We start from the raw sequence: 7842 nt of genomic DNA on the forward strand, positions 1-7842 counted from the left end.
GGGGCACATGTGGAAGACAGAGGTGGGAGGCCCTACCGGTCCTGTGTGCGTGGATGAGCCACCCATTTTGTAAACCCTTTGAAGCACTTAGTGTGGCGAACTCATGGCATGCATGCCACGGTGGGCTGTTTGTACCATTGAGAGCTTTAAGGTTTGCCATCACTGACTTAGCTCATACACGCTGTTCTGGATGCAGCTCTTCCATCATTCCTCTCAAGCTCAAGTCCTGGCCCCAATGATGAGTTCCTGTGGGTTGGGGCAGCATACTCAGTGTACCTAAGCTTTAGCTTTTGTGTCTATAAAATGGGCCCACTGACGTCTGTCTTGGAGAGTGTCCTGTGACAGAGTTGGCACACCTGTGCTGCTACCAGCACCGCTCTTCCTCTGCACAGAGGCCAGGTACTGGAGAAACACTTAGCTGTTTCCAGCAGTTCTCTGGGTCTGGGAGCAGCTGCCTTGGTGTCCGGGATGATACCTGCATCAGTGTCCTGTCCTGAGATTGTGGAGGGTGCTACTCAGTAGAAGGCATGGCTTCACGTCTCAGCAGGGAGGGGGGCAGCACTTGACAGACATGAGGATGATGAAAATCATAGTATCTTTAAATTAGTATCCTGTTTGCTGTTTTAAAGTCTAAATTAGTCTACTAAAACTCTAGCTGTCCTGGAATAACAACTGGTGAGTGCAGAGTGTATTTAGAGTGGAGACAGGAGTCAGAAGTGGTGGGCTCCTTCTTGGCAAATTGTTTCTGGTGCTATTGAAAAAGTAGCGCTTTATACACAGGCCATCCTTTCATTAGTGTGTAAATATTTAAAACCAAGTGACAGGTCTCAAAGCAGTATCAACTGACCCTTCCAGAGGGAATTGGGTCTCAGGTGTGGATGCTGGGGGTAGGGGAAGGTGCACGTGACTGCAGTGTTTGTCCTCAGCTGGGCTGGGCTGTTGGTGGCAGCCAGGGTAACAGAGAGGCAGCGTTCGGTGAACCTGTTGGGAAGGCCTTATCCCTGTGCCTGGCGTGGGGCTCCTCTCCCTCCCCGCAGCCATTATCACAGGGCATATTCAGGACACCGCTCTGCTGGAGTCATGGGCGCACTGCTCATCCTGCCTGAGCAAGGGGCTGCACTGTCGTGTCTGTATTTGAGGGGACTGTAGGTTGCTGACTTGCAGATCTGCCTGCTCTTCAGTCCCCTGAGAACCAGTAAGTGATTAACATAAAATTCTGTGCAGGAGCCAGGGCAGAGCAGGAGGAGCCATTTTCACTGTGGGAATCATTTTAGTACCTACAGTGTTTTCTAAACAGTTATGTAAGAGGAGTGAGGAGCTGATGCTTTGCAGAAGTCTTGGTGTGCTTCTGACTGTGATACACTAGTTACAGTTCACCAGCGGAGTTGATTTTGAAAGCTCTCAGCCAGAGGTTAATGCAGAGCTATCTTTTAGCTGTTTTGGTAGCCTTGCCTCTCCTTTTGCTCTCTTCCCTGCTGCAGGCAGGGACAGATCCAGCACCGCCTCAGATGGCGCCAGGACGTTTTGGGGGATGAGGGTCATAGGCATGCCTGACCCTCTAGAGGATGTACTCCGGGGCCAGTGCTCATATATCTGCTTTCCAATTTAATATTTAGATTTCTTTTTTTAGGTACGTGGAGCGAGTATTTTATGGACAATTTAAAAGGTAAATTGAAACAAGAGTAAGTTAGGAGAATCTAGCCTTTCTTCACCCATTTGCAGAGTTTTTTGGAGAAACACATACGATCTTGAAATGTGAACACAGGCGACAGCACCCATCGCACCCCTGACCTACACTTTTGATTCCATTCCAAAGCTTCACCCAGATCTGAGGCTTCTCACTTGTTTACATGTCACCTTGATGTTCTACCCTGGGTCAAAGATTTAGCATCATGCAAGGTATGACAGAAAATACAGTAAGTGATATAATTTATTACAGGAAAGGTCTCATTGCCATGAATCTTCCTCCCTTCAAACGCACTTGTCCCGTTGTTCATGCCACTTTTTGAAACAGTTCTGGAAGTTCTCTTTCTTGAGTGAGTATCTTTGGGGTGTGATTTTTTTAAAAAAGAAAAATATACTAAATGCTGCTGCTGAGTACCATCCATCGACAAGCAGTCTCCTCATGGTGTGTCCCCCACCCACCTTATTCACCAGATCTGGCACAGTGCAATTGCTGGCTGTTCCCAAAAGCTAAAATGACCATGAAAGGGAAACATTTTGAATCAATTCAGGACCTTGAGGCAGCCGTGCTGGCGTAAGAAAAGACACTCACATAAGGTGGCGTCCAGGACTGCTTTAGAAAGTGGTGAGAACAATGGGATAAGTGTGTTCGGAGTAAGGGGGAGAATTCTGAGGGACGTTAGTGGTAATCTTTCCCTGTAATAAATTTTTTAAAAATATTTAAACATCTGTATGTTTTGGTCACATCTCGTATAACATTACTGTGTTTTGGTCTGATTATTTTTTTTCTTGTTATCTTATTTCAAAAGTGGCTGTATTTAAATTTTCCTAAGACTTCTGACATGTCCTTTCCACTCTCGCAAAAAACAGGAAGTAGCATTTCCCAGATTCATTCTAATAAAACCAAGCTCATCAATACTAGGTTCAAGCACTCACTTTTTTTTAAAAGCCAAAAGTTGAGATTTTCTCTGGTAGGAACTTACAGGTAAGATACTGTCTACTGGTGATAGAATGCTTCAGCTCAGTAACAGAGCATATAACAATTTGTCTAAAAATTAGAGTAGCAGGAAGCAAAGAACAACCTCCACACCATAAATGAATACGGATTTCTATTTGAATCTCACTTGGCTGTGAGGATAAACAAATAGAAAATTACTTTTTTTGTGTTTGCCAGGTGCACACTCAGATTGATGGGACATGAAGTGCCCCAGAAAAACAAGTGCAATCTTCCAAGGCCCTCAGCTTGTGTGTTTGAGAGTAGGCAGCCCGCAGGCTTGAGGGGCATAAAAGCAGGGCTCCTGACACTGGAGGGTGATCCAAACCAGTCACTCACCACCTTTGAAATGTACACATTCTTCTTTCCCCTTGGGCATCCTGGCATCCTATACCTGTACACTAATGGGGACAGAAAAGTGAGTAGACACAGAAATAATGGATGAAGCCTTAAATTTCAGTACTAGAAATGCTGGATTCCAGCTGAATACTAGAAGTCTGTTAAGAAACAGCCTGTGTTCATGAACTTTATTTAGAAGCTTATAATACCTATCTGTTTATAAGTTGACAGTGTTAAATATTAGAGTCTTAAAAACATCAAATTCTTCATTTGAGAGAGATGAATTCATAGAGGGGAAGGAGACTGCTGCCTCCGAAGTCTGTTTCTCATCTTGACCTGTTCTAGTCACTCTCTACTCTTAAGGGGCCATCTCTGTTTCAATTTGAAAGGCTACTCTGCATTTCTGGTAAACCACAAGGTAGATGTTGTTCCCTAAGAAGCAGATGTTTTGCTGGTTTTGAGGCCTGTGGCTTTCCATAGAGAAGTAACAGTACTGGCCACATGAAGCTTTTACTTCCTTTTTTTTTTTTTAAAGTGGGGCTAAGAGTGCTTTGGACTTGATAGCACAATCATTGATATGCGTGGACAGCTGCGGTAGGTTTCCTTAACCACCAGATGTCAAATTCGTATTTCTGGAAGTGGCTTGAAAAGCCTACGAGATAGTCAAGTGCATGTTCCCAGTAGTCTTGGAACATAGATTTAGCTTTAGAAATACTTGAGAGAATCTTGGATTACATTTGTTTGTTTATTTGAGACAGGGTCCCAGTATATAATTCAGCTTGGCCATGAACTCCTGGCTATTCTCCTGCCTCAGCCTCCCAAATGCTGGGATTGGGAGCTGGGGGTTTAGCTCAGCGGCACAGCGCCTGCCTGGCAAGCACAAGGTCGTGAGTTCAATTCCCGGTACCGGGGAGGAGGGGGGGGACAAAACAAAAAAAAGAATCCAAATGCTGGGATTACAGGCGTGCACCATCACACCTGGGTTGGATTATATTTAGAGCTGAAGGAATAGCGGAGATCATATGGGGAGGGCTTTTGGAGAGCAGAAAGCATAGAAGAAAGCTTTTAGGGGGACTTGTAGTAGTTGGAAGGTGAGTAGAGAATTAGGCTGAGGGCTCCGAGGAGAACCAGAAGCGTTTGTTCTCTGTTATCAGAGTTCACAGTGAGCCCTGATGCTTTTCACAGTCTGTGTCCACTCCACTCACCCCAGGCCCTGCTCATGTTAGGTTTGGTCTCACCTACATTTTCAAAATTCAGTGACTATCTACTGCGGATTGCCATAGGGAGGCAAAGTGGCATACTTCCCAATTTTGCAACATTACAGACTCTTTGGGTAAGTAGACCTTGTACAAATAAATAAGTGGCTGTGAGGAGCTGGCCAGGGAAGTTTATTTTGGCGTAGGAAGGGTTTGAGCTTGGGTTTGAGATGAACCTCTACAAGTGGCAGTGCTGGACACCTGGTGGAAAAGTGGCAGGGCAGATCTGGAGAGCCTTGAAGCTAGGCTACGTGGGTACAAACACTATCCTGCAGAGCTTGGAGTACTTTTCCTAGGTAGAGGCCAGGGAGATGTGTGGGACTCGGTGAAATTTGTAGTTTAAAACAATTTTTTTTTTTGCTATCAGGACTTGAACTCAGAACTCAGAACCTCACGCTTGTCAGGCAGGCACTTATGCCACTGAGCTATATCCCCAGCCCTAAAAAAATTCTTTGGCACTGGCATAAAACAGGGTGGGTAGGGGAGGTGGGTTAGGAGACTGAGAGGGATGTAGGCCTGCCCTAGGACTGGCATTAGGGTGGACAGGCCAGGAGGGTGTTGAGCAGCCTTCCTCAGGGAGAATAGCGAGCTCCACTGGAAAGTACACAGTCACACATAGTGGTGCCATGACACAAAACAGTCGCCATTATCATCTGTACTTTACAGAGGAGGCGGCAGAGCACTTGGGCTTGGGAGCTGGGTTGAGTTCTTTTCCTCTGAGGAACTGGTTGACCTTGCTCAGGTTACTTAACTGTGTAGTCTCCACTTCCTTGGCTGTGAACTGGGGAAAATAATAGGCCTTCTGTCTTAGGTTGTGCAGGTTTTGAATTCATAAATGAGGTATTTACTAATAATAGTAGACTAGAATAATGGTCACCTGGTTGCATCATAATAAATGGAGGAAACAGGATCTGAACTCACCTGTCCACTTTCAGCGCCTTACCCTGAGGTTCCAAAGTTGGCCTTCTACACGTGCCCCCTCCTTGTGTCAGTGTCTCCTGATGAGCCTGTTGTATGTCACCTGGCATGAAGCCCACATTTGATTGCATGGTTCTGGCATTCCACTGTCTGTGCCCTCCGGATCACCCACTCAGCCCCATGCAGACTCTGTCTCCCATCTCCCGTTCCCCACCTCTGTCCATGGCGGCTCCTCCAGGCCCCTCTGCCTGCAATGATGCAGCCTCTCCTGGGTGACCAGGCCCTTGTCTCCTGCCGGGCAGAGCGTTCTGGACTGCCATGGGCCGGTGCATCTGTCCCTCTTCTAGGCTCCTTTGCTGCACTGATGAGCTGCCCTTCACTCCTCCTCCTTGGCCTGGATAATGTCTCACAGTGTTCTTTGGGACTTTGCACATACTTACCTTCCTGCTGAAAGTGAGTCACAGTCACATTAATCCGTGAAAACCTTTGCTTTTAAAAAATTCCTCCCAATGCTCGATGCTCAATAAATTTTTTAAGAAAGTGAGTCAGATTTTCAATGTATTATTTTTTGGCGTTTGAAATACTCTTCAGTGACATTCTCGGCCTGAGATTGTTTGCCATAGTCTATAACCTCTACACAACCGTAACCAGCCACTGCATGGGGTTTTCTTTTCAGGCGTTTGTTACAGAGTCCCATCCATTCCCTTAGGAGTTTCTTGTTGCTATCAGCTTTCATTAGGCTGCTTTGGTGCTTAGTACAAAGAGTGTCTACCAACTTGATGGACAGAGGCCCATCACAGTTGTGTGCAGCATATGAAGGTGAACTTAGGCCTTTTTTTTTTTTTTTTTTTTTTGTACTGGGAATCAAACTCAGGACCTTATGCTTGCCAGCCAGGCGCTTGTGCCACTGAGCTATACGCCCAGCCTTTTTAGTCCTTGTCTATGCCTTTGGCTGACTTGCCCACGCTGGCCGTGATGAGGAAGGATGGGCTTCAGCACACTTGTACAACGGCACTGATGCCCTGTAGCAGTGCCTGCCTTTGGCCATGGTGGTGAGCTGGGTGCAGCTGAGTCCCAGATGCACTCAAGCCTGGCTTTCATATGGCTGTATGGCAGCCTGAAAGATCAGTAATATATATATTTTTTTCTTTCTTTGAGTACTGGGGATCAGACCCAGAAGTGCTCTACCACTGAGCTACAAGCCCAGCTCTTTTTGTTTTTTGAGCGAGGGTCTTGCTAAGTGGCCCGTGTAAATTTGCGATCCTTTTGCCTCAGCCTCCTGAGTAGCTGGGATTATAGGCATGTGCCACCTGCCCAGCAAGAAGCGAGAATTCTGATGACAGTTCCGGTCCCCTTTTGCCTCACACCTGGGCTGTGTCACTAGCCTCATCTGGTGAGCCCCACATGCACACTCCGGCAGCTGGCAGTGGAGCAGTTCTCGTCTGGTCTTTGCAGGGAAAGCTTCTGCTTTGGCACGTCTCGTAGCCTGGATCCTATCTCCTCAGGGCTCTCTGCAGCCTCACTTTCACCTGCTTCTCAGTCTTTTCTGCAGCCACTCCTATCTGCACACCCTGTCCTCCTCGCAGTTCCTAAAATGTCCTTGTGCCCTTCCTGGGTGAAGGAAGCCCGCTGGAGCCCACCTGGCAGACCCAGGCTCTTCCTTGTCGCTTCCTCTAAGTCATCAGGAAGCAGAGCAAAGTGCTTCCTCCTTGGAGCTCCACCTATCACCTTTATCACCTTTTGTTCCTGTGCTTATCCCTGGGCTCACTGTCTGCTTCCCTTCTTGGCCTGGGGCTCCTTGAGGGCAGGGCCATCTCTGCCTGCCTGCCTGCCTTCCACAGCCCAGTGGAGATTCTGTGTGCCTACAGCCAGCGATGCCTGTTGATTATATGAATAATACTGTTGTCGAGTAACACAGGCCACTTCTTCAGACCAGAGAAAGCTGTGTGGCTTGCTGGTGCCTTGACAGATTTTTTTCCCTTCAAACTATAGGAATTGCCCTGAAACTTGACAGTGATGAGTCATATCTTAGCAAGGGGTGAAATCTGAAAACGCAAAGCTTCCAGGACTGGAGTAGGAGGTTGCAGATGGGTTTTGCAGGCCAAGCCTGGACCTCTTCTACCTTTGCCCGGCGGATATCAAACACCAGGGGCGCGTGGGCCCCTCTTCCCTGTGGGCAGGTGATTTATTGGCTGGGACTCTTCCGCCGGTGATTGAGTTGTGGAACAGGGCCCTGTGAAGTGCGGGCTAATGCCTGGGCTGGGAGGGGAGCGTCCGCCCACAGTCGCACACCGGAAGGGGCGGTGGGATCAGGGGCAGGCCCTGGGTTTCGCCAGCTGCGGGTAGTGCTCGCGGCCCGTGGGTGGCGACCCTGTGCCCCCTGAGCTTGAACTGGAGACCTAGCTGCCCGGGGAGGGCCTGGACCCCGCAGGCGCGGTAGGGAGGAAGTTTCCGTGCTTCCCTGCTTGATGCACTCCTCTGAAGCAGGACCCTGAGATGTCTGCGCAGGGGCCCTGAAGGCTCCGCTACCCAGCGGGGGTCGGCCGGGGGCGGGGCCAGGCACAGGCCCGGCGGGCGGACAGCACGGCGATCCAGGCCGCCTTTTGCAGCTGCCCTCGGCTGCGCCGGGCTCTGTGCGCGCGGTGCTCCAGC

At 48.6% G+C, this 7842-nt stretch overlaps 1 protein-coding gene across 1 annotated transcript in view; it reads left to right on the forward strand.

Annotated features, from left to right (window-relative positions):
• The window catches only part of Rere (arginine-glutamic acid dipeptide (RE) repeats), a gene marked incomplete in the record, with an annotated part of 392228 nt that overhangs the window by 317269 nt on the left and 67117 nt on the right, over window positions 1–7842 (forward strand).

Source organism: Chinchilla lanigera, unplaced genomic scaffold (assembly GCF_000276665.1).
Source record: "Chinchilla lanigera isolate Chin_1 unplaced genomic scaffold, ChiLan1.0 scaffold00085, whole genome shotgun sequence".
NCBI lineage: Eukaryota > Metazoa > Chordata > Mammalia > Rodentia > Chinchillidae > Chinchilla > Chinchilla lanigera.